Raw genomic sequence first — 25,532 nt, 5'->3', positions numbered from 1 at the left:
TAATAAGGAAATAAAAATATCCTTACAATATTTAACTAATTATTAAAGTTTACAATATTAGACGTCTGACAACGTTGCTGGATGGGGAGGAGTGGGGGTTCACAAGTACACAGTACAGCTCGAGCGGGTACAGACATACCGGTACAAAACAGATGCTCTGTTCTAATGCAGGCAGTGGCGTATACTGGTTTAAGGTTCTGGGCTACCACTGACCCTATTATTACACAAAATATATTTTTAAAACCCTATAATAAAATTCCTTACATATTTATATGTGAATTTCAGACGTCTTGATTGGGACGAAAATACTTTGATGACTTCGTCATTGAAATTACAGTTGGGCCGCTTGCGAAGTTTCTGTAGAAATGACTTTTCAATTGACATCAGTGCCAAGCCGGATAAACATTCTTGTGTATGAGTTGATCTACAGTAGGATTTTATTCTCTTCAACGCAGAAAATGTTCTTTCTACCGATGCTGACGTAGCTGGTATTGTCACAATTAATGTTGCCAATTTAAGGACTTCAGGAATAACTTGGTTCAGCTGGTTTTCATATATGGCAGATAATATTTCATGGATAGGTTTGTTCGAAAAATCAAAGACTTCTGCTGAATATATTACACTTAATTCATTTTTCAAACGTACTTGATCAAAGTGACTGTTATAGGACTGAAATAATTTGTTTAGTGCCTCATTCGGGAAGTTTTCTCTATAAGCAGAAATTTTTTGAGAATCTAGAAGATGTGTGAACTGAAGCTTTCCATAATCAGAAAATCTGTCAGTAATTTCCATGTGCATACGATCTAGTATGCTGTAGTACAGCTGCCTGTATTTCAATTCATCATCTCCTTTTCTTCGCTTTAATGGTGGTTCCATTGTATTGGCTGAAGAATTTTCATTTTCCATATTACTCCATATGGACGGAAACCCACTACGTCTGAACTCGGATATAGTATGTTTTAACTTTGATATCTCTTGCAAGCAGTATGCTATGTCTAGACTTTTTGTCTGAAGAATATTGTAGAGCACATCTGTATGTGCGAACACTCTAGCATAGACTTCAAGAAGAAATATATTCTGAAACTGTGTGAAAAAATACAAATATCCTTGAGCCTGCACAATTACATCATCATCCCAGTTTTCTTCAGAGTCATTACAAATGATATTTTCAAAGATAGCAGTCGGTTGTTCTCTGTATTCCTTTACTGTATTTACAAGCCGAGATGTAAAATTCCATCTAGTTGGTGCTACTTTTGGGAGTTTCTTTTTCATAAATTCCTTGAGTTTTTCTGATCTTTTAGGAGATGATGAGAAAAATCCAGCTAAACACGACAGTGTTTTGAAAAAAATGCGACATTCTGGAATGGATAAAGTAGTTTGTTGCAAAACTAAATTGAGAACATGGCTGTAACAATGGGCAAATAGTGCTTGAGGATACTTTTCTTGAACTTTTGTTTTTAAGCCATTAATATTTCCCGCCATAACTAAAGCACCATCGTATGTCTGTGCAATTAACTTATTGCCGACATTGTATTCTGCTATAACACCTTCCACATGCTGAAACAAAGCAGCAGCAGTTTTGCCCGAACTGACATTTGTGAATCCTATAAACCGTTCTTGAACATTGGCAGTACTGTCGACGTATCTTAAAACAGTGGACAATTGACTCTGATTAGAGCAGTCACTTGTTTCATCAACAACAATGGCCACAAAAGGTGCTTCTTCTATTTCAGATTTATGTTCTTTATCATAGCCCCACTTATAGCAAATATTAAGTCATTCTGAATTGCGGGAGAAGCACCACGGAATACTGTTGAACTCTCAAGATGATTGGCCAGTAAATGGTCAAATTCACTTAAGGAACTTAAATATTCAATATAATTTCCTCTATTGTCTGATTCCGCACTCTCATTATGACCCCGAAAAGCCAATTCTTGTTTTCCTAGAAAGCAGACTGTGTTAATAAGACGCAGTAAAATCTCCCGATTTTTTTTCACAGGAGGATTGTGTTGGTTGATGTGTAGAACTTTTTGCTTATCTAGCTGTAAATCAATTCTTGTCTTCTCAAAGTTTGCAAAGTTCATGCTACTATAAATATGAGCTTTTGATTTGTCGTGTTTTAGGACTGCCGTTCGAAGGGAGTTCATATTAGAAAACCCCTCTTTTGACCACACATTAGTTTCGCGGCTAAATAACAAACATGCCCAGCAAAATAGTTTAGACAGTTTAGAACTACCACACAACCAATTCCACTTACCGTATGATGTTGAAGTGAAATGGCGTGTGTACTCACGCTGTTTTTCTTTTACGTCCATGGACAAATTTAACTCAGGAGTTGGTCTTTCCATTTTCACAATTTCAACTTTCTCGTTGTATGTACGACGGTTAAAAGGCACTTTTAATAAACCTTCTATTGCACAGTCATTTTCAACACAAACCTCTCCAGAAACTTGTTCTGCCATATTTTTCACAATATCACTTAATTGGGAAATTAAAAACTTAATAATTCACAATTAATATAACTCTTAGACACTCGAACAAATCACAAATTTAAAATACTGAACTGCAAGAACACAATCACATTCATGAGCTAGCGTACTAAGCATATTGTTGCTTCGCACGAGAGCGGCAATTCACCCACCTACAGTGCACGATAGAAACTGTAGGGAGCTGGGGGACGGGGAGTTGTGCGACGTGAGCGGAACGGTCACAGGCTACCCTTCGTAGCAGCGGTTTCTCCAGCGATGCCGCCTTGACAACTTGTTTCTTTTCGAGAGCAGAGAGCGCATATAAATCTAACAATTACTTTAATTTTAATTACTGTGGTAAAACTAATACGGTAATACAAAATTATTACATTATGTTATATTATAAACTTTTTCTTTTGTAATTTCCTTGGGCTACCGCCGGTAGCCCCGGTAGTCCGCAAAATACGCCCCTGAATGCAGGGGCGGACAGGGCAATTGATGTTAACATAAAACGAGCAGCAAATACAAACTTTCAATCTCATTAATAGAACATAATGGTAAATTTCCATTTTATTTAACAATATTGCTCTATTTTTGTATTGTACGTCTAAAAAAGAAACAATTGTTTACTGCACAAAATCACACGAACTTTTTTCTAATGTAACATTTTAATCTCTCACGCTTCCGTAAAGAAATATCATTAAAAAATTCTGGTTGTGTGATTTTCGAAACGGGATAAGAGACTTCCAGTTTCCAATAATCGTTGAGAAACTGCTACAGAATTTACTAAATATATTTTTTTATTATTTTAATCCTACAGAATAATATCTGTTATGGTAACAATGAATATTTGAGGAGAAAAATTGTTGCCATAACAAGATATTATTCTGTAGGATTAAAATAATAAAAAAATCTTTAGTAAATTCATCTAGCTATAGTGCATATTTCTGCACAGATTGCTGTGCACTTTACTGTAAAATCCCGGCCATTAGTTACTCAGCTGAGTGCGCTCTTTGTACAATGGCAGTTGATTTGAATATATACGTCAACACATATGCCCACTAGGAGTCAGGCCACTAAGGGAAACAACACTGGAGGAGGGGAGTTCGATCCAGTGCTGTGGATTGGACTTCGGGGTAGCTCAATGGTGAGAGCGCTTGGTACGTAGAACCAATGATCCGGGTTCGATCCCCGGCGCCAGAGCGAATTTTTCTCCTCAAATATTAACTGCTACAGAAGTTTGCCGATTAGGTAACCTTCTTTGCGGAAAACGTTGGCGGTACATCCTTCTTGCAGCACTTGAATTACGACGACTTTGTCCATAAATTAATAACATATGATATTCCTGAACTGTGAATGGCATTGTAAGTAGATTATCGAATACCTGTACTGAACTGCCGTCCGCTCGGCAGGAGACCAGATGGACAGGGAGCTGTACGTCTGTGCAGAGTACGTCAGCTGAATGAATCCTGCTGAACATGTTGCCACGTCTCTCACGCCACAATATTAACAAATTTAAGCATGCATTATTGTTTAACTTCACGAAAACGTAATAGAAGACACAAATATTTATTTAAACTACCTAACATTGTTAATTGAGGCATTCAGAAGCAAAGTAATATAAATGACATTTTTTTTTTAAAGTGAGATAAGTATATATTCTAAATCTTTAACATCACTTCTGTTCAGAGAAAAAGTAATATAAATGCAGTTCCAGTCATTGCTGCGCCATGTTGGCCTTACACTTATATTACAATGCATACAGAGTTTTGACTGAGAGGCAAACTAATACAAGTGCGTTGTTTGCATATTGTTGTTGCGTTTCTTCTGTGTATGACTAATTCATTTGCCATAATGGAGAGAGGTAATAAATTACATATTCGAAACATCTACGTGGAAGGCCTGCACTCATTGAGCTGGACCAACTATACAGTGATTCAATAAGGATAACTTTTGCTAAGTGGAGCAACTTGCAATAGCTAAAGAAATTCATCCCACTCATACACCACTCTTTCTTTGATGACCTGAAGCATTAGGATGGCCCTATAATAAGGACTGTAGGACGTGCAAAAGTGCGTGGAAGAGGAAGTTGAAGGAATATTCGCGGTAGGAGGACTACAGATGCACTTCATGACAGAAACATAGATGTTTCAGTAGAGAGAGATATGACTTCATTAGATGAGCCTAGTGACGTAATGGACAGCGACTAAAGCTGAATTTCATCTAAAATTTGAAATTTTCTTAGCCCTCTTTTTTCGGAGTACGAAAAACCACATCAACTGTTGCCCTAGAAATTGAATATAATATTCAACCAATAAGACACTATGTATTAAAAAAGGATCTAAAATACATTTAAAATTGCAAGCCTCATCCAGATCTCAGATGTTCTTCAAACTGTCAGATAATATCCTATGTAATTTCTACAAAATAAACAAAGAAGAAATACCAGTCTATATCACAGACACGCTCATTGCTAAAACTCCAGTTGTAAATGAAATTCCTCCATGAAAATGGATAATTCCAGAACATTGCTTACAAATTCCACAAAATCATTTCAAAAATGATCCTTCATACATTCTTAAGTTAAATGCCATGGAACTACTCTGCAGCTCATATAAGGATCACCTTCAAATTTATACAGATGAATCTCTAGACCTTGATGATGGAACATCAGGAGCAGGGTATTATGTTCTAAAATATCAAGAAAATTACTTCATACCATGTTCAGCCTGCTTCAGTCTTGACACTGAATTGCTAGCTATTGATGCTGCTCTTTAGTGTGTTACTCAAATTTCTGAAAGATCTATTTGAATACTTACCGACTCCAAGGGGGCTATATTTAATATAATTAAATATGTACCATACCTATGCGCACATAGAATTATTCCAATTCAGAAACAACTAAGTGAACTAAAAAAACTCCAAAAGAAAATAAAATTTCAATGGAAACCTAGTCATTGTGGTCTACCTGGAAACGAGAAAGTCGATAACGTTGCGAAACAGGCAACATATTTGCAACCAAGACCTCTTCAAGTGATATCTCTATTCAATGCCTTTACTTCAGTAAAGTTTCATTTTATAAAGTTATGGATCAACAATTGGCTCTCTTCTGACAAAGGAAAATGTTTACAGTCCGTTAAAAAGAAACCGAATGACCTGTAAATTTACAAAAACTTGCCCAGACATGTTCAAACATTTTTAACAAGAGTCAGAACAGATCACATTGTCACATAATTGTACCTACACCGATTTCACCTTTCTGATACTCCTACTTGTATGTTGTGTAATAATCATGATGAAGATCTGGAACACATTCTTCTATACTGTCCATCCATAAACCACAAAAGAAGTCAATTAAAATCATCAGTATCAGTTGCAGAAGACACATCTCTGCAGTATATATTGACTACACCCTACCTCTGGCTAGTAGCAACAGGCGTCTATAATGAACACCGGTCAAAATACCTCTAATTTACTATGAAAAAGAAGAACTGAAAATACTACAGTGGACTATAGTTGACTTTATGTTGTCTGCAAACAACTGGACACATTAAGAAGATTGACTGATTGATTCTTTCGGTTATACAGACACATGTTTTGTTATAATATGATAATAAGAAAGCTCAAATGCTGTTAAGACAGAAATGTTTCAATGCTGTAAGCAATGTCCTTGTTCTTGTTTTAAATAATATAAAAATACCGAAAACCCTTGCACTTATATTACTTTTCCACAAAAATATTTTCGTGGCAAAATAATACAAGTGACTTTAGGACCCTATTTTACCTAAACAGTTTTAGAATAGATAATTTATATTTAGAAGTTAAAAAATATAGGTACCAACATATACAACTGTAAATTTACAGCAACATAGTCCTGTAACAGATTTTTTAATTTCCGTTTCAACTTCAAAGTCACTTATCTCAAAACTTACCAAATGTCACTTGTATCACTTTGCTTCTGAGTGCCTCAATTGTGAATTGATTAGTAGGCCAATCTATCGAACGCTTATTTAGAGCGGCTTTTTTTATGTATATATAACTCTTAGCTAGATATACCTACTGATGTATTGTTTTCGTAATTTTACTAACGATGTAAGCAGTATAACACAAATAAAGAAGGAAAGATTTTTTTTCTGGGAAAACTATGAAGTTTTGACCCTATGTTGCATGAACATTTTTTGATCCTATAGACAGTGTAGACCGTCCCCGACGACTGTAAAAAGGACTGCACTTATATCCCTTACATCCTGTATATGGAAGAATTGAAGTGCAAACAAATGTAATGATACATCGTTATTACGAACTTATAGGCCTACTGTTACTAGAAATAATAACTTAATATTTTTGGATAGGCTAAGCCTCAAAAACCTCTTAAGAGCTTCGCCACAGAACAATTTAGCAACAAAGGATGCTAATAAACAAGACAGAAGTGGATGCAACAGTGGACTGACAGATAAACGGAATGCCCAAACCCATTTTATTTTTGTTCAGGAGAAAAAACGCGTATTTCTGTAAAAATCAGAGCAATTTAAAGCTGTTGGTTTGAGGACAGTGCCTAATTCCTTGCAGTGGAGTTTCCCAACATGTTAACAATAAAATTCTCTCAAATTAACAAAATGAAATAAAGTCATTCTAGTGAGCTTGTTTTGCTGGCTTGAGACACTGTGTTGCAATTGTGAGTCATAAGGAAAGAGGAGGGGATATATCATCAGATCACAGCGAGGGCTTAATTTGTTCTCCTTTGTCTGCCATTCATAACATAACGGTATTCTAGTGGTTCACCATCTTCGGAGACAAAAACACCAGCTATTTTCTCTGCAGTAAGTTTATTGTACCGCCGTTCATCTAACCATTTCTAACTCAATATGTTCAACGAAACTTAAATTTACAGATGGTACGTTTTCATTTGCCAATATTTGTCCTGCATTTTTGTAGGAAATAGCATAAAGAGTGTTGGTAAGAATATCTGACAATGCTTGGAGTGTATTAGGCACCAGTGAATGCTGGACGTTATTTTGGCCACGTAAAACATTAGCATAATATATCGATGGCCCAGAACCAGACTGTTCCAAGTCCATTTTATATATATATTTTTTCAGAAGAGCTATTTTAAGCTCCTGACATTCAAAGCGTCATGAAATAATTTGGAATAGCTTCATAGCAACCTTATGGAGAGGAATATTTATAATTTTGTTCGATTCATATATGCAGACAAGAACTGGAACACAATGAAACACAGATTTCTTTCTTATAAAAAGTTGGACTTAGAACAGTCTGGTTCTCAGTCATCGATATGTTGAATCAATGATGGAAAATTGGCCATAAGCTCGTAATGAATTGTTAGTGGCGGAAGATCAGTGTTGTAAGTTATGTACCTATGTATTATCCCTGTATTTTCAACGGTAAAAGTTGTTGTGGAGAATCTATTGTCGAGATGCGGAAAAGAGGCGAATGCTATAGCAGAATTGTAGAATCTTATATGAGTCCTAAATAAAATTGTTCATCATAAATCATTAGCTGCTTCAGTGTGTCATTCGTTGCTGGTTGCGAAAATAAACTAACTCATCAAGGCAGCAAGAAGTGAAATGGCCTGCTATTCCTCCTACAGCAGAATAATATTCTTGGCAGTAATCAGAAACCTGATCGATTAAAACAAAACAATATGAAATTAATTTTGATGTAGGTTAAAGACTCAGAGAAAATAGGAAGCATGACTCAATTACTAATGTTCTTCCATAGTACTGGGGCCCGTTTTATAAACACACTAACAGTATTAACTAATATTATTAGACTCATAAAATCGTTTTATTAGTTGACTAAATTCTGTTTCATATACCGTAGTTTCCCCTCACTATGGTCCACATTTGTCACATTTTTCTTTGTATATTCAATACTATTCATCCAGATTAAGTGAAATTTTGGCTTCGGACTCATGTAAATGCATATTAAATAAATATTGACATATGTGTTTGAAATTATTTAATTACAAGTGTTAAAAAATAATAAGCATTGGTACATAGTTATATTCTGAGTTGCCCAACTATAGTCCACTCATATATTCATGCTTGGAAGCATGAATGGACTATAGCTGGAGCTGTAATTATTCGTAAATCAATACATTGAGTTTCTAATTTAAGGGTAGAAACATAATCTAGCACAGAAATATTAAAAATAAATGAAAAGTAATGGATTCTTTTTATTAGTACACATTGCATAAACACACAATAAACAAGTGAAACCTGGAAGTCATTTTCCTGCAATAATGAACAACTACACTGGCCGGAAAAAATACCGGGCCACCTGAAGTTTCTCAATTTTTTTATGAGGTGAGAATCAGAAAACCCATTATGAAATGAAGAAAACATTGCTTCCCAGAAAAAAACTCTGTTTTATTATCACTTGCGCTATTATTTTCAACGCCAAACAATGGATATAATTAAAAGGTGTATAAACTTACAAATTGTTTGAATTTTCTTCCAAATGTTCAACTGATTTTGTGGTCACCCAGATGTTACTAATAGCGGATATTGCCTCCCCGTGACTGTATCTGTAACCATTCGCCGATTCAACCTTTTGATCAGATTCTGGATGTCAGTCTGGTCGATACTATTCCATTCTTTAGTTAGAACATTTCGGAGCTGCTGTAAGTTGCTGTGAGGAGTTAGACGACTTCTAACTCGCTTCCCTAGCAGAACCCACATATGTTCAATAGGGTTTATATCAGGACTTCTTGCTGGCCATACCATCCTATTCAATCCAACGTCGTGAAAGATCCACACATGTTCAATAGGGTTTATATCAGGACTTCTTGCTGGCCATGCCATCCTATTCAATCCAACGTCGTGAAGGAGCCCATCCACGATTCTTGTAGCATGAGGGCGAGCATTCTCATTCATTAACAGGAACTTTTCACCAATATGTGGGGCATATGGTACCACATGTTAAATTAGATCTTCTTAGATGTATCTTGGAGCAGTCAAAGCACCTCCATTAATAAAAACAAGTTCTGTGTGAGCTTCATACGAAATTAGATCCAATACCATTACTGATCCACCTTGGAAACTCACACGTGAACTGAAGTTACATAAGAAAAACGTTCTCCTTCTCTTCTCCACACTCTTCCATGTCTATCTGTAAACTAAATCTAGATTTATCTGTGAAGCACATTCGTCGCTACTGCCTCAGGTTCCAATTAGCATGATTGTGAGCAAAACGTAATCGTTCAACACGATGTTGCTGGAGCAATTCTGGGCCTTTAGCTGGTCTTCTGGAATTCAGCCCACATTCATCCAGACGTCTGCTTACAGTTCTCTCACTCACGTTAACTTGTCTTATTTTCTGGAAGGCACTTCTGGTCCCAAGAACTACAGCCACATAACGCTGACTATTCCCATCTTCTATTAATGCAACCATTTTACTGAATCGGTAGGACTTAGTAAACAATGAAGTACTCCAATACTGCCTCAAAAGAGCTTACCAGTCTGTAGACGTCTTCAACATAGCTTGAAATGAGTCCGAGAAGTTTAGACACAATATTGCAAGAAGAACGAATCTCCTTTTCAGATCATTGTTGGCTATTACGTATTCAGTATTACATTGTTACGTATCACAAAATAAATGAATAACTAAATGAACCTCAGCACACCTACAATTATTTAAAAAATCCTACAATTTAAAAAAATTTTTAATAAAATGTTGTCGGCCCGGATTTTTTTTTTTTTTTTTTTTTTTGCCGGTGAGTATATATTAAAGAACAAAAGTGCGGTATCAAAATAAACTAACACATTCTTAGCAAAATATTATGCACATAAATTCAATGATAATATTTATTTATCATACTGAGAACTATATTCGGTAGGCTTATTTCTATCCTTTGAATCTCCACTTCTCTTGTAATTCTGAAATTGAAAAAACATCTCTCTTTTTCGAGACGCATATGGGGTCTTCAATTTGTTTTATTATGTTTTCCTTTCTATAGAATAAAATGTCTTCCATTTCTCGCCACCTCAGTAATTGCCGCTTCTTACTATACATGAAACAACAGCACCATTGTTATTCACTTCCAAAACTTTCCCTGGCCACAATTCCTCCTCATAAGTAACTACCATATAACTATGTGCCTTTAGCATTAATTTAACAGATTTCGTCTTCTTTTCCATATCTGACTCTCTGTCTGTAAATATGGAGAGTACACCGGAAACATCATAATCTATATCGAATTCAATTTCATCGCTCTCATAGTCACTTACAGGGACGGTTGTTTTCCTTCTACCCTGAAGTTTTCGTTTTACCGGACCATTATTCGTGCTAGTACCAATGATGCTGGAACAGCCTGTTTCTTTATTTACTGGACTATAATGTTAAATTGTGTTTTAGATTATATTGAGATACCGTATTTGCAGAAGTAAATAATTAAATTGTTCACATTTCATTAAAACAAATATTTCAAAATGAAATACAACTATGGTCCACGAAAAATTGTGGTACATAGTTGAGGACTGACTTCTAGCCTTGAGGTTAAACATTTTTCACGCAGAGTCCTTAACCTCTGCCAGTGTAATTATTACGTGAAAGTAAACACTACATAGCAAGGTTTAATTGTACAAACAATCATGTATCTATAATTTACCAGTTCTGCAGAGGAGAGCTTAATAAAACAGACAAACACAAACTGAATGATTTCGTATTTTCACACATTCAATAGAACGATGCACACTGACCCTGTTAAGCATCCATATCATTGTCACGTGTAATGGTAGATAGAAGCATCTATGGGGAACATAATTCCATCATAGTGGCGCCTTAAATGGCAAACACCGAACTCTTGGGGGACTAAGTAGTACATAATGCGTTTTGGACCATAGTTGGGTGCCTAGACCATAGTTATGGGAAATTACGGTACGTTTTATGAAACTCATAAAATACGTATACTACTATTACTAGTTTATTAGTGAGCGGATTCTATACGAGGTCAAGTCGCTGATGATCATGCGTGGTAAACAGTGGTTACAGTGTGTTTATATCGTTTGTAGCCATCTTTAAGAAACGATTTGAGGTTAGGTCTGACAAACATACTAGATACTAGTAGGGGGTATTGGTCCTCTGTTGACTTTTTATATTTAATGCAATAGCAGGCATTTCTATGTAATTTGTTTGTATCTATATTTAATATCCGTACGTATATTTGTAATGTAACATCTACTTTGTACTTATATCTAATATATGTTTTTTTATGTCATATGCATGTAATTTCATGTTATACGTCTCCTTTTTTGTGTCAGATATAAGTTTCTGTTGTAATATATAAGTAATATGTATTCGTAAGCAGTGCTGTAGTTGGGCCGGTACGGGCCGGTACGCCGTACCGTCTAAAATGAAAACTCGCTGTTACCGTACCGGAAAAAAATAGAGACTCGAAAATATATTAATTACGTTTAAATAATATTTAATAGACTTTAAAATGGAGGATGTTAGCTATTTGAAAAAACATTTTGATTTTGATATATGGCCTAAAAGTAGCGGCTGACATCTCGTATCAAGGCTTCCAGACTTCTGACCCAATACAGCAGTTCAGTGGGAAATCCGCATAACGGCGTACTGAGTATGGTGGTAAAGCGTACAATGGGTGGGGGTACTGTAGAATGGATGCCAACAAATTTGCAAAAACGGTAGCGAAATTCAAGAAACTAGCACACACTCTTCCTCTACCTCAAGAACCCATTGTTACTATAGACATCCAACAAGGAAAACTCGGTGCGCAGAAACCAGCAGGCGTGACTGTCTCGCGCAGATGACATATGCTCCCGTTCCCAGCATGCTCTCACGCCTACTGCAGGGGGGTAAGAGGGGTATAGCATGCGCGTCACGAGAAATCCGAACTGAGTTTTGCTTGTAGGATATCTATAGATAGGGTACATGGCTTAATGCAACTATTTATTATGCCATATACTCCCGTACAATTGTGCAGATAATCAACACATGGAGTGACGACTGTTCTGCAATCAGAATAATTAAAGCTCTAGATTTGAAGGTTTTGACGAATAATTTGGTTTTCATACAAACCCATTTTCAAACTGTGTCTGAAACTATTAGGCTACACGGTTAGAAAAGTCAGAGCAAGAGATGCCGGAAGCCCTCAAATTAGTTGAGGAAATGACACAGAGATTTAACGAGACACCAAGTACACCGGTTACTGAACGTGTAAAACAGAAGTGGAAATCAATTTTATGTAAAAATAACGGATATGGAACATTATGTAACATAAACAGCAAATTAGTGGACATAGAGTCACCCAAGAATAAAGGACAGTCTCTTGAGACTGCAATGATGTTAAGTTTTTTCCTTTTGCTCCTATCACGTCATGCGACGTAGAGCGCAGCTTTTCACAGTATAAACTTTGTTTAGCAGATAACCGAAAAAGATTTATGTTTGAGACACTGAGAATTTATCGTGCAGTACATTGCAATTCGGTACTGTAACTGCACTTCTTAAATACGACCAATAGGATAAATGAAGAAATTAAAATTGCTACATGTTTATTTCCACCATTAACATTGTGTATAATTAAACACAAATGCTTATAAAAGACAGGAGAATAAATGCATTTCACATTCTTTTCACATTGTCATTATGTAACGTATATGTATGTTCAGAATATACACATGTGTCTGTTTCCCAATACTACCGTACTCTACTCTAAACAGCAACGTTGTTACCCGAACACATCTCTACATTTCGCTACCTGCAGCGAGTCAACAACCTATAGTACATGCACAGTAAACTTATTGTATCGGGTCCTAAGTCTCGAAGCCTACATATCCTTTGCTTAAACCAGGGCTGGGCACCAAGAGCGAATTCTACTTTCTCAACCTCTTTCTTCCCCGCCGAACACCGCGTAGCGTTGATGCCGTGACGGATGAATATTAAACGTCCCCGTTTAGAGTTTGGATTCGCTTCCGGTGCCCAGCCCTGGCTTAAACGCTTGTCCATTCGTTGTTTTATCGAAAAGCATGGTCTGGCATTTCAGGAGTAGTTGTGATTTGTTAATTTCAAGCTTGCATACCGCCGTTGTATTTCTATAAGTAATTAACACTAACTTTATGGCATGGCGCCTCAAGAAAGCTGCTACACTGATTCGCTAATTTCAAAACTTGCGTAGATGTCTTCGCATAACACTAATTTTATGATATGGCGCCTCAAGTATTCTGCTGGACTGATTCACTAATTTCAAAACTCGCTCAGACGTAATGCGAGCAGTTTGCTAGAGGAGAGAAATATTGTTAGGCCTACATTTCGTGCATTCATGAATCTTGAGTTAGTTACATGTTATAGATTTTATTCAAATTTCAGCTAAAGAATGTGAATGAGGATTACTTTAATGAACGATATCTGCACAAGGGCGCCCGCAGGATCCAATCTTTGTGGTAGCAAGATGGTTAGAAAATTAGAGGAAATGGATGGACGAGAAGAGAGAAAAATGAACATGAAAAATAGCCAGTTCTGAAATATAAATTATCTTGCGCACGCATTCATAGTTTAAAGCACTCGCTTTTGTTGAATTATTTGCCGAGGGTTTGAGAAAACATGTATCGAACACATAGAGAAAAATAAAAAAAAGCGCATAAAAATACAAATCTCAATGGTAGCAATTGGTACCACTGGCTACTCCCTGTGGGCGCCCTTGTATCTGCACTAAGAAAAGGAATACTTTTCTAGTAAAAGAGTTCTTAGGCTTTTGTTCCTGAAAAGTGTTGTTGGGTCACCGGTGTCAGTGTTTAATTTCTTGCCTTATATGCAATTTTGGCTGCGATCTGGAAGGAGGTCTGCAGAGGAGATTGCATGACGAAGAAGTAACCTTCGAAAAGAATAGTACAGTACGAGTCCGTACGGAGTCTAGTCTGACCAAGGAGATTTCAACAGTACCTCCTAAAATTTGTTTCCAACTGCAGCACTGTTCGTAAGTAAGGTTTGTACATTTGTATCGAAAATGTATTTAATTATACCCTTACGGTAAAGTAAGGTTCAATAAATTTGGATATTCAATAAATATTATCATTATTATTAAATTATGATGATGACTTATTATTATTATTATTATTATTATTATTATTATTATTATTATTATTATTATTATTATTATTATTATTATTATTAGTCTATTGCTATGTCTAAAATATTAATAGTGTACTAGAAAGAGTCTCTGAAAAAATCTTAACTGTTCTTAATTTATGCCAAGTTAATTCCTTCATGTAATACCAACAATAGAATGGTTGCTTTCAAGTGGCGGTCAGCAATCTGTCACATTCACGAACTGACCCAAAACTTGAGTTAGAATAGAACTTCTCGAGTGACTTCGTTTGAAAGACTATTTGTCGCCTTAACTGTTGGTTATCTTTGCTCATATTGCCGCTGTCAATCTTCTATTGCCAGTCAAGCAGTTTGCGTGTGTTCTTCATTGTGTAAAAGCCAACCGTCAGTTTTCTGCGGCGAAATCCATAAAAGAGCTTTTGAAAAGAAAATTTATTTTAGAAGAAGAGTAAGCACGATCATAAAGGACCGCTTTCAACCTCCTGCTATTACCTTGACTTAAGATGATGTGGGAAATTTAGGATCGACAATAACTTCCTTAGTGGAAAGAATAGTGTATACAGAAGTTCTCGTCATTAATGAATGATTAACCAGTGAATAGAACATGTATAAACGTTCAGTGCTGAATATTTTTATTTTACAGTGCCAGGAAGTTATATTTTGAAGTCCAAGCAAAAATAACGTCTTAATAATATGTCAAGATTCAATGTACTGCTGATCAGTAAACTTCGCGACAAATTTCATTAGGCCTATGATACTGTATGTATTTTCAAGTGGTGGGGCTGTTTTCTGCGAGACATTTGAGACAGATCCATAAATAATGAAAATAATTATATTATTACTCAAACGGCAAAGGAAAACGTTGTACTGGCTACAAATTATAGATAGGAGAAGTGGACATTTCTCTTTCATTCATTCCAAGTTATCTGCCCAGGGATAGGCATTTCGCTGCAAAACCAGCATTCTCCAGTCTTTTCTATTTTCTGCCTTAGTCTTAGTCTTAGAATTAGAGTCTGGCTGGGCGGAAGAGAAGACCTACTGGCCTTAGCTCTGCCAGATTAAATAAATAAATAAATAAATAAATAAATAAATAAATAAATAAATAAATAATCAATCATCATCATCATTATTATTGTTATTATTATTATTATTATTATTATTATTATTATTATTATTATTATTATTAGTCTCTGCATATAATCCATATATCTAACCTTTAAATGGCTGATCTTTTTAAAAATTGAAATATTTTTATAAGAAGTTATGTTTGGTTTGCTTTATGTCTACTATATTATATCCTTTTCGTATTTTAGTAATACGCTCACTGGTGTTGGAGATTGAGCATGTTTCCAAATTGGGAACGTTGACATGTTACTAAAAGAAAAGTTATGATAATACATTTTGAAACATTTATTTCACTTGATACATTAGAAAAGTTTGATTTTTTTTTTGTAGTTCCTTTTCCCCCATGCTTTATCGCCAGTTAAACTTTTTTATTTTCCGAACTTCACTTTTTATGGAAATATTCGTGACAATATTTCTTGTAGAGTCTTTTCTCACATTTCACACACATGAGTCTAGTGTTCTTCTGGCACAGCACACACCTTCCCTGTGATGTCTCCCCTAATATGTGGTTCACTCCGTCGTAGCGTATATCCTTTATCACTGGAGCTGTAGGCCCTCCTTTACGTTTCCTGTCAGCATGGCTGGATTTGATCAGAGCCATTGCAACCGTTCTCCGGAACTGAAGGTGTGTTATTTTCTGTTCTGGATGCAGATACTGGAAGAAACGGAACGCTGCTGTGACAGACATATTGAGTCCGTTCGAAAAGAAACCCCACCATCATTTTTTAGACCTTAGTATCGGTCGATAACTTGACGCGAGTCGATCAAGTTGGTCCACACCTCCCATTCCTAAATTATACTTGTGTATCAAGTTAGGTTGTTGCACCTCCTTCTTGTTCTCAGATTTCGCTCTTCTGTGAGTCTTCTGAACAGGGGTTGCAGTGAAGTGATTACTTGCCACAGTAACCACACCATTGTCGTTCCATTTGACACATATGATCTTCCCATCGGACTTGTAATCAAATGTTCCACGGTCCTTTCTCTTCAGTTCATTTGTGGCTACTAGAGGGCACTTGTTTGTCCTGTTTTCTCTTACTGTGCCACAAGCTCTAAAATTCCTTTTTGTAAGGTTTTCCAGTAGAGAATGACTGGTGAAAAAATTGTCAAAAAATACTATGTGGTTGTTAGAATTGGGCACAATGGAAAGCATGTTCATCCCAAAGGCGAGCCATCACTCTCTAATTTCCCACAGTAGATTTCCATGTTGTATGGGTAGCCATCGGTAGCACACAACATCCATATTTTGAAACCAAAACGAATTGGTTTGTTCTTTATGAACATTTTGGCACTATGGTGGCCGTGATAAGGCACCATAGATTCATCAATACTAATATTCTGGTGGAAAACACCGAACTGTTGAAACTGTTTGTTGAGACTCTCATAAAATGGGATCACTTTTGCCACTTTGGATTTCACCAGGTTATTATTGTTTGCAATATGTAAGTACCGTTCTATTTGACGGAATCTGTCCCTAATCATCACTTTACCAAATATAGGAGCTGAAAGATCTTCACATGTGGACCAATAATCATTCTCTCCGGGTAATGTGTGATAACCACTCACTAATAATAGACCCAGAAATTGACACATCTCTTCTGTAGAAACATCAAAAGAGTGGTCATTTTTGTCCCTTCTTGCGTATACCAGTGTCTGTTTTACAATTTCTTCTATCATGCCTGGTGTCATAAATAAACAGAAAATCTCAAATTCACTTTTCCCCAAGTGATTTTCCCCAACCCTATCAATATTATCTGGTGGATCATGAAATGCCACCTTTTCGTTCTTCATCCAGTTTCCTCCTTGTGTTTTGGATTTCTTTGAAGGATTTGGAGTTTCATGTTCATCACTTTCACTGTCCGAAGTATCACTATTATTCAGATGAATTTCCACTTCACCAGGTACTTCGCTGGGCGGTACATCCGAGTCTAAAACATCATCTTGAACATCCTCCTCATCACTTTCAATATACCTATTACCCGATTCTGGTGGAATTATTACTACATCTAATTCCTTATTGCTGCAAGTTGCTTCAACTGAATCCACTGCATCCTGCAGGTATCGATATTTTTTCACATTTGAACTGAAATAAAAAGGGAAAAATATAATACCGGTACTTGATAGACAGTGAACATAATTATACAATATTCTTGAAAATAAAATAAGTAAATTAGGTATACTTGCCCATAAAATTTCTTAGGATCCATCTTTCCATTCACTGATTATCATACGTAATCGTTGTAACACAAATGTAGGCTATACTAAAACGAGGCAGCACTGAACTTGTAACAACACAATCTTCCAGCTCATGTTACTGCTTATATGGGGTGGGCAAAATAAAACTGGCCCGCGGAAAATATATATGAAATATATGAATTTATATCTATAAGACTGACGCGTAAATGACCCTGACAATGCAGGAAACCGTGATTTCGATGCAACAATGGGTTGCTGTCACATGTCCGCGCATGCGCATCTCCCGCATGCTCTACCCCGAGCTTCGCTGTGTCATAACGTTTGAGTTAGTGAGAGGAGTAGACGTATTTAGTGGTCAGTTGAATGCAACACAAAATGGTTCTCTGTGATGTTCATTAACAAAAGTCAGTCTTAAACAGTCTTATAACTATTTATTAATGCAAATATTACAGATTTTTCGGGCACGTTTTTATTTTGCCCATCCTGTAGTACTATATTACATTCCAAGTATTCGAAGCTGTTCACTTGCTCTACTGACATTACTCTTAAATGTCAAGCATACACAAGCATGTAGGTTTACACACATTAATTAGCACAAAAGACAACCGCAGATGTTATCCGTAACGCAGACTTATGTTCCGATTTGAGTTGCCGTATTATAAAACAAAGATCTGAAATATTAACATGGATTTTTAAGCAAAATTATATTCTTGAAACTATGCTTGTATTGCAGGCCTGGCGGTCCTTGGCGGTGCCGGCGCCAGGGTACTATTTTTCAATACCGGGAGGCGCCAGGGCACTTTTAGGATTTTCATATTATCGTCAAATTTTGAATTTATCAAAAATCATATTTTATTGATAGCCTATTTTAACAGTTCAGATCTAACAACTTCTATATCTAGATTCAAACTCATGTACCTATTTTCTTTTGATATTCCATAAGCATTCCTGCGGAAATGGTGTTGATAGTGGTCGTGGTGATGACGATTACACACACACACACACACACATACACATATATATATATATATATATATATATATATATATATATATATATATATATATATATATACAACGGAAGTATAAACAAAGATTCTCAGGAACTGTCTAAATTCATTAGTTCTTATCCCTTAAGTCAATGATAGTAGTAATGAATTCAACGTGCGATATACTGTATTTCTTGTGTAATAATTTATTGTAGTTACATAAACTTAAGAAGTATAACGTTTTATTTAAAAATGGTCAAAACTAGCGAAGTATAGTTGACCGACGCCTCACTCGCCTCTTGTTTCGTCAAGTGGGACAGAACAAACATGGACCACTTTAACAATTATACTAATATTTACAACTTAAATTATAATTTATAATTATTTACACTATGTACACAAGAACAGCTTTTTTACTATTTACACTATAATAAAGAATGTAGACCTAAACTGGTGAAACATTATTAAGCTTATGCACTGTGTCGTATGTTGTAATGCAAGGTATTTTATTTCATAGGGTCTGCTTGTTTTGTAAATTGTGTACAATAGTGTAAATAATGTTTGATCAACGTAAATCTTTATTCGGCTTTTCTACAGCAGGCAACACTCAAACTTCCAACTTGCATTTTTGTAAATTCTGCGGTGCGGAAATCTTTGACAGGTGAGGTGAGGTGAGGCGAGGCGAGGCGAGGCGAGGCGAGGCGAGGCGAGGAGGCGAGGCGAGGCTAGACTAGGCTAGGCTTTTCGTATGCCTTGCGTATACGTATCTGTGACAGGTTAGGCTAGTTTAGGCTTTTGGTATACCTTGCATACATTATGTGAAATGAAATATGCACTTTTCGTTAATTTTTAAGTGTTCTACCTCTTTATTTCACGTGTTAAATAATCACTTTTAGGTTAAATGCACCGATCAATTCTTTCCAGTTATTAGCTATTTTCTAATATGTTTTCAAGTCAACTGACGTTCTATATCACTTATTCACATTCCAAACTTCCTTCCATCTGAAAATTAGACCATTATTTCATTCTTTTTTTGTAAAAAAAAAAACCTTCAGTGTATCGTGCTATAGAAAACTCCTTCATTCTTTGATAGCGTAATAGTGAAAATAGCGTATTTTAGTGCACATAGTATAAATGTCTGTTAAACATTGACTACTTTAAAAACCGATTGTCAGAAAGACTGTTTTTCGTCTCTAGAATATGATCTTTCCCCAAATATTTTATGTTATTTATATTGGCTATGTGTTTTATACTGGTTGAGGGGAAGAGAAGACCTTATGGCCTTAACTCTGCCAGTACCAGTAAAAATAAATGAAATAAATAAATGAACAAATAATTTAAATTGTAGGAAAGGTCAACATAGTATCAATATTTATCACTAGAATGCATTTTCAATAGTCTCCGAGGTCTATTTTTGAATCATGAATAGAACGTCAACTGGAGCACAAACAATATGTAAATGTTCCCTGATAGTAGCTGTGCCACGCGCCAAATATGATGTTAGCCAATAGAGTCTATGAACAACTAACCTTATCTCCGTGGGATAGAATACGGTCCCTAGTCATAACTGTCAAAATTGTGTTTCTGATTACAAATAATCTTCCTCACTATTGTTTCAATAATCGTTAATTAATATTAGGATCTAATATTTGTAAATTTGTGTGTGTATGTGTGTACTGTATGTATTAATGCGTACTACATAATATGTAGCACACATGTACATATTATGTACACGTCCCTATATACACAACTGTCCATCAAGGCAGTGGCATAACAACATACATAATATTATATTGTAGGTCCGCCTGCAGGAACCAATCGGGCTCCATCATAGAAACTTCGAAGAATTGGGTAAAATTTTCGTGGGCTCCCATCAGGACTTTAGCCAGCCGGCGTTGCAACGGTCTCAAAGTTACGCCACTGATGCACTTGTATGTGTGTATGTACATACTTAATATGCACATGTAAAGCGTAAACATGATAGCAGCCACTGGCGTGGCTCAGTCGGTTAAGGCACTTGCCTGCCGGTCTGAAGTTGCGTTCGGGCGCGGGTTTGATCCCCGCTTGGGCTGATTACCTGGTTGGGTTTTTTCCGAGGTTTTCCCCAACCGTAATTTGAATGCAAGGTAATCTATGGCGAATTTTCAGCTTCATTTCGCCAAATATCATCTCGCTATTACCAATCTCATCGACGCTAAATAACCTAGTAGTTGACACAGCGTCGTTAAATAACCAACTAAAATTAAAAAAAAAACATGATAGCATAGATGTGTGTATTGGTGAATACTAATTTTTCTTCCATTTTAAACTATAAAAATTACGGAAACGATCGGATAATTTTATAAATATAATTATTTTGTATTACTCGGGACAAATAGGAATACCACTGCAGTCCGAGGGCGCCACTATCGTGTTTATATGCGTGGGGTAACGGGGAGCGGAGGGGAAGACAGAGAGCATGTACACAACCTGCAAAGATGCAGTAGCCTACCTACCCGAGACACGTATGAACAACTCGAAACGTGAACTTACATTGAATATAATAGCAGAGAAGAGGGCCCGGAGTAAGATTCTACATACTATTACATGTCAAAATGTTATCCATAGCTGGAAAAATGCGCTATGCTATTTAGGCATACATTGCGTGCCCGAAATGCTAACTTTCTAGCATTCTTTCGCTATGTTTTTTTTTCTCTCTCCCCACTTTTCAAAATTACACACAATGCTACCACTATGTACAGGGACATCACTTTATTTTTACCAACATTTTTAACATTAACCTGGCTATACTCGGAAACACTGTTGCCCCCTTCCATTATAGGAGTTTGATGTTACTAGTGCAATATGTAAACAAATCATTTTACTAGGTATAGGAGGAGAGAAAAGTAGTGTATCCATTTATGTTGTAGGGAAATACGATATTACGATTTTCAGTTTGATCATCACTTTTACGGAATTTATCTAAATACAGTAGAGTAGTAACATTTTTTTTCAAAAACTCAACTTTTCAGGCGCCTATGTTCGTTATGTAATGTCTACTTTATTTAGCATATTAATTATTGATGTCCACACCTGTGGAGTAACTGTCAGCACGTCTGGCTGCGAAACCAGGTGGCCCGGGTTCGAATCCCGGTCGGGGAAAGTTACCTGGTTGAGGTTTTTTCCGAGGTTTTCCCTCAACCCAGTACGAGCAAATGCTAGGTAACTTTCGGTGCTGGACTCATTTCACCGGCATTATCACCTTCATATCATTCAGACGCTAAATAACCTAGATGTTGATACAGCGTCGTAAAATAACCCAATAAAACAAAATTAATTATTGATGCTAACATACAATATAGAGAGTGCATTTAAATTGAGGGGGTCATGAGTAAAGGGCTGTAAGTGCACTTAAGTTACTTTTGAGAAAATGGGGTTTAAATATTTAAGCTTTCGTAAAATCGGTGAAATTTTTATTTAAATTTTAATGTGTGATGCGATTAAAATATCCCTTTGCCACTAAAATTTTAGATACTTTTTCTTACATTGGATGCACTTAACTCATGTTATTACAAATGCCACTAGCATTCCTTTGCTTCTAGCCACCTCAATTCAAAAAAAGCTAATCTAAATTTTTAAACAAGTTGCTGAAAATGGTTGCCGTTCATTACAATGCAGGCTTCAATTCAGTACGCATATTATTAAAAACATTTTGAAGCATATTCTATGAAATTGAATTTATCGTTTCTTGAATATAATTTTTTAGTACGATATTATTAATATAGGTTCTTTCTTCTATAGAAAACGCAATCATATTTATGAAACACACTATACACTGCAGTGTTTACTTCACTGCTTGAAGACTTCGAATGCAACAGCGGCCGTAAGTTTGTATGTCTGACGGGAGCAAGGACATTAGTGAAGGGGTGGGAGTGAAGTACATTCAGAAATGCAGGTACAATAAAAATGCAAGTAAAAATAAAATGATGTCCCTGTATAAAATACTTCCGAAGCAGTGTTGCCAACCATACAACATATGCTTTGAGAATCCCATAACAGAAAAAGGAAATAAACATATTTAATATATGGACCTATTTTGTACATACAGCTTGATATATATTGTACTTTCTTGTGTCAGTCGTGTTTCGTGGTAGTGTAGGGACAGTAAGAAATCAGATGTCATTGTGATAGGTTCTGACTTGAAATAGTCGCAACGGAATCAGAAGATAGTATTAGTAGCTCTAGTAGGTCTTACTCCCAAAAAATACACATAAAGTATACCTAAATGTACAGGACGGAAATAAAATTGTAGAAAATTATGATAAACAATTCCTTAATTTAAAGCTTGGTTTTGCTCTGATGAAACAAACTGTAAAAGGGCTAGATGTAGTTCTGGCTCTTATGTTCCTCTGTTGTTGATCCTTCTGAAGATCCACCCAAAATACGGAGACAGCAAAGTGTTTAAAAAACCATTTATGTGCTGATATTTAATTTTTAACAATTATTTCCTAATGAGAATTTTAAAAATTCTGTAGAGGTAGTTTAGATAAAATAATCAAAATAGGCCTATTTTATATGTAGTGTGCGATCCTCCAATCAAAAGTACGAAAATTTGGAACCAATTGTGCAATGCAGTCAAGCCTCAGGGCTGGCAAAGCTGTTCGAAATAACTTCCTTTCCGCACAGTAACAGAACAGCAACTGATTGCATCAATATTTGCTATTGAATGTACTCCCGATATAGTAGCGCCATCGAGCAGGTTTAGAAACAAGCCGCCAGTATAGCTATCCCAAGTAGTAACATTAGAGCAATAATAAACTTGTGCAATGAGAAATGATAATATATCAGTTGATTGAGCTAATGTGTGTACGTACGTGATACAGATTAAGTCATTATAGTTAAGAATTTGATTTACGCTGAAACCCAGTCCGTATGTTATGTAGTCTATGTCTAATGTCTATATATTATACTATAAATATATACAGATAAGCCTGTGTTGGCTACTGTATATATAGAAACATCTGTTTACAGGCGTTCGCGTGTGTAAATATTCTATTATAGTAGGTTCGTTAAGGATATGTCTTCCAAAATTAATGAGATTATGTATCAATAAACAGACAATACTGTACCAGGAGAAAGTCTCAGGGGGATGAGACGCAGAGGGGCAATGCTGTGAATGAATGTTGATGTCATAAGATGTCATAAGGTCACACACGTGAGTACACGCATCTCCATTGGCTAACTCTCAAAGCACAAACGATAACATTGATACACACATATCTGTACTACCCTAGTTACAAAATTAATCATGGTTAATCTCCTGGTCTTTTAATCCCTCCATACAGGAAATAACATATACAGGAGAGCGCATGTTTTTTAAGCTGACATTATAACGGTAATATTATCTATCTACTTCGCTCCAGTAGATGACGCAATAGTAAGCACATTACTTTCACGGTAATCTCCTGGTTGAAGAACAGTACGTGGACATGAACAATATACATAATATAATTTCAATTTGTATGGCGTATTAACTGCAATGAAACAATTGCCAACTCAAACACGAGGCACGTACTTACCAGCGATTGTCACCGCAGGAGGCGTCTCCGTCGAACACACACGCCACCCGCCCGCACGCGGAGTACTGACCCGCAGACGGCACCCACCCCTCTGCAATCAATAGCCGAACGAACAGGTGGACGCCTCACTCAGCGGTGCCAAGCGGTGCTCACATCTGCAGCGCAGTTCCGATCTAGGTCGTCAGGTCATGGTCCCATTGTCTCTATGGTCAGGGGCGCCTCTCTTGCTGCCATTTACACTAACTTAACGTAGCGTAGGTCGATTTCTACGTCTTTGTCAACTTGAAAATAAAACATAACCTTGCATCAAACAATCTAACTACAATGTCATTTTCGTCTCTCTCTTTAGACCGTATTTGCGACTTGCGTGCAGGTTGTGCAACATTAGGCCCAACACTACGTGTTGTACGTAATTTTCCATAACATAACATATTTTGTTAACTTGCGACTGAACCTCTATCTTGTGTCAAGAATTCGAAATATAACGCCGTATTAAAAAGAGCAGGGTTTCATACATATTTATGTTCTTTGTGTAAAAATGTTCTTTATTTTTACACAACCAACATATATGTATTACTAACAATAAATTGCATGATTCGCCTTCCATGACAGCGGAAAAACTACGCGTTAAAGCGCCAAGTAGTATCAATAATGGTGCTAATGTGTAAGCAAAACAAGAGAGTAAAGGCTCATTCACAATGACAATTAAACATAACGTAAGCGTTAACTTAACGTTACAGTAAAATCAAGAAGCCATACCATCATTCACGATGGGAACATAAACATAACAAAAAACATACTTGGTAACCGTGGAAACATAACACGACGCCATTTCCTCATATTCTGTCGTATACTTCAGCGCTCCACGATTGTGTTCTGTTTACAAATCACGTAAGCATAAGCATGAAAGTTTGGAATTTGCAAACTTTCATGTTAACGTCTTACGGTAATGTTTATGTCAATGCTTATGTGAATCATTGTGAATGATCCCATTTGGTAGCCTGGGCGCAAACTTCTGTGTTTATGTTTCGGTTATGTTTAATTTTCATTGTGAATGGGCCTTAACGTTTCACTTTTCAGGGTGCATTTACACAAGTTGAGCGCAGCGTTATG

General features: G+C 36.3%; 1 protein-coding gene across 3 annotated transcripts in view; it reads right to left on the bottom strand.

Moving 5' to 3' along the window:
• The window catches only part of LOC138694468 (uncharacterized), a 175,800-nt gene extending 151,235 nt beyond the window's left edge, over window positions 1-24,565 (bottom strand). For all 3 annotated transcript variants that reach the window (XM_069818210.1, XM_069818212.1, XM_069818213.1), the window contains exon 1: window positions 24,420-24,565. The gene's annotated coding sequence lies outside the window, so the exon portion shown is untranslated. The remainder of the gene's footprint in view (window positions 1-24,419) is intronic.
• Between the last annotated feature and the right edge of the window lie 967 nt (window positions 24,566-25,532).

The sequence above is a fragment of the Periplaneta americana genome, chromosome 2, assembly GCF_040183065.1.
Source record: "Periplaneta americana isolate PAMFEO1 chromosome 2, P.americana_PAMFEO1_priV1, whole genome shotgun sequence".
Taxonomy (NCBI): domain Eukaryota; kingdom Metazoa; phylum Arthropoda; class Insecta; order Blattodea; family Blattidae; genus Periplaneta; species Periplaneta americana.
This window is presented reverse-complemented; position numbering and strand designations above follow the sequence as displayed.